At 40.7% G+C, this 3,007-nt stretch overlaps 1 pseudogene; it reads left to right on the forward strand.

The window, feature by feature from the left end:
* Nucleotides 1-1,189: 1,189 nt before the first annotated feature.
* On the forward strand, nucleotides 1,190-1,872 carry LOC102879742 (annotated as a pseudogene).
* The last annotated feature ends 1,135 nt before the right edge of the window (nucleotides 1,873-3,007 follow it).

Below are 3,007 nucleotides of genomic sequence, written 5' to 3' on the forward strand. Positions count from 1 at the left end.
ACTCACAGTTTAGAGATAGTTTTGATTAGAACCTGGATCTTACTCTGCTGGCCCCATTTTTTTAAAGGTGAATTCTGTCAATTGTCAAATACGTTAAGTCATTATGCAAAAACATACTACACCATCGATTTTGTAAACAATGTAGATTGAAGTTCCAAATGATGAGCCGCACACCAATAGATGACATCTAAAATAAAAATGGGCTTTTACAGACACTTTACGATTCAATCCAGCAGATTATTGTGGTTGACAGGAAATTATGCTTTTATTATCCACTGGGCTCAGTGGCCACGATATTTCATGGAAGCAAAAATGACACACAAGACCAAAGGGTTTCTATTAAAAATGTTTCTGACCTTGAATTTAGAGCCATTAGCGAGCTGCTTCAAAACAGGTAAATGCACATTGAATTCAAAGTGGTATTTTAGGAACACAGGGTATGTAATTCAGTGTGTGGCCCAGCGCAATTCACGCTGAGCACTGGGTGCTAGAGAACAGGTAGGGATGGTTTTTGGATCTTAAATAGGGGACGATACACATATGTGCTCAAATAGAAATAATACAGGTGAATCATCTTTCCTAAAGCCTTCGGAATTCCCTGACCAGATTCCCTTGGCAGAATAGGATTTTAAACATTTTTTTGTACACACAAACACATGTATTTGTTTCTCTCTCCCCTCAAATGCAAGCTTTCTGGTCATCTCTTTGGCATCAGACCATATATTTATCCAGCTGTCTATTTATCAAAAAGCATATCATTTGCCCGACTAATACCTGCCAAGTCCATTTTGTTCTGTTATTTACACACTATTTTTTTTTCTACCGAAAGCTTTAGTTTAAGTTCTATAATTATTGTTAAATAAATAACTGAATAAATAAACATCTTGTCCTCTTTCCCCAAGATGGAGTTAGAACTTTGTTCTTCACATAGAACTTTTTCTATCAGTTGTAGACATTTCAGAATGGGGTGACTGGGTCTGTGGCAACATCGAGAAGGTCAAAATTAGACCCCTGTAAAGCATATTGACCCAGACCTTTATTTAGAAAAAAAACTTTCTTGGAATCGAAAGGTCAGTTAGCTATTAAAGAGGAATCTATTCTGTTGGACTCTCTCAACTTTATTGGATCATCTCAAAAAGATGAGTATATCTCTTTTGGTGGCACCTCAGAGGCAGTCGGCTGCTTCAGGATGAAGTCGAACATCTCTTTCCCAGCCCCCGGCTGCCGGAAGTTTGGTGAGGTGGATGATGAACGAAAACTTTATACCTTTTACAAGAAGCGTATGGTCACAGAAGTTGCTGCTGATGCTCTGGTGAAGAATGGGAGGGTTACATGGTTTGGATCAGTGGTGGGAACGACAAACAAGGTTTCCCCGTGATACAGGGTGTCTTGACCCAGGGCCACGTCTGCCTGCTGCTGAGTAAGGGGCACTTTATAGACCGAGGGGGACTGGAGAAAGAGCACGCAAACCTGGGGTTGCGTTGTGGGTGCCGGTCTGAGTGTTCTCAACTTGGTCTTGTGAAAAAAGGGGAGAAAGATATTCCTGGTCTCACTGATACTAAGGGGCCTCGTCGCCTGGGGCCCAAAAGAGCTAGCAGAAGGTGCAAGCTTTCCAATCTCTCTAAAGAAGAATTCTCACAATCTGTTGTGAGAAAGCCCCTAAACAGAGAAGGGAGGAAACCTAGGACCGAAGCACCCAAGAGTCAGCGTCTTGTTACTCCACGCGTCCTGCAACATAAACGTCGGCATATTGCTCTGAAGAAACTACGTACTAAGAAAAATAAGGAAGAGGCAGCAGAATATGCTAAACTTTTGGTCAAGAGAATGAAGGAGGCTAAAGAAAAACACCAGGAAGAGAGCTTCTACCTCTAAATTTGAGTTCAGTAAAAAATGAGATTTTGTAAGAGTAACAAATAAATAAGATCAGACCAAAAAAAAAAAGATGAGACTAAGTCCCACACTCCTCTTGGGGATTAAAGACAGTAGGGCCAGGAAGCCATTGCTCAAGTCTAATCTAAACACCCTCCTTCTCCATTTAAAAGCCACATCTTTTGCTGTCTTTAAATCTGCTGATTGACATTTAATAGCAAAGACACAACGAATGAAAACAATCTGTGCTGGCTTTTTGTTGGAGGAGGTCATGGAGAAGACAGAATGATCAGGTGGCCCTCAAGCTGGACCTGGGTCATTGAAGGAGGCTCTTTATCTACTCCCTGTCTTTGGGATGTACGTTCTGTCCACGGTTCCCGCCCCAGGAGCCAACTCAAGAATGCAACCTGGAGAGAGCATTGTGTTGTCAAGATCATCTGGACTGACTACAAAAATGAACCCCATCGAGCCTCTATATAAACTTTTAAGATTCTCCTGGGCAAGTGAGGAGATCTGCTTGTCTGTGGCCAAGACAGTCATCCTATGTAAGTTCTCTTGCCTATCAAAACCGCCACCCACCAGTGTGAAGTGGTTGGCCCCTTTCTCCACCCTCTTCTTGTCCTCTATGTCTCGGGGCCAGTTTTGAACTTTAACTGAGGAACTCCCCAGGTCGCAAGCCAACACCCTTTAAATCACAGCAACCAACAGGAATCAGATTTACTCTTACTGATTTTGTGATATAGCTGGACTGTGGGGAGCTGTGAGGCATAGTGGTTAAGAACCTTGACTTTGAAGTCAGACTGGAGTAGTTGGAACCACAATTCTATCATTCATGAGACAAGTGACCTGGGCAAATTTATCTCAATTGTGGCAGATGAGGAAACTGACATTCTGCTTCATACTACCTAACTTGAAAGTTTGTGGGGAAAAAATTAAATAAGATAAAGTATGTAAAACTCTTTGTCAATGTAGTGATAATAATTACTCTGTTGAATTTTCACATGCTTAAGAAAGAATTTTAATTTATTTTATAAAATTATTTTATTTCAATTTCTTGTGTACATAACTAGAAAAAATTCCAGTGTTCTATGTAGCAGGTAATAAATAAACTTTTTCCAACAATTGTTTTTTTTTAAGA

The sequence above is a fragment of the Pteropus alecto genome, unplaced genomic scaffold, assembly GCF_000325575.1.
Source record: "Pteropus alecto unplaced genomic scaffold, ASM32557v1 scaffold42, whole genome shotgun sequence".
Lineage (NCBI taxonomy): Eukaryota > Metazoa > Chordata > Mammalia > Chiroptera > Pteropodidae > Pteropus > Pteropus alecto.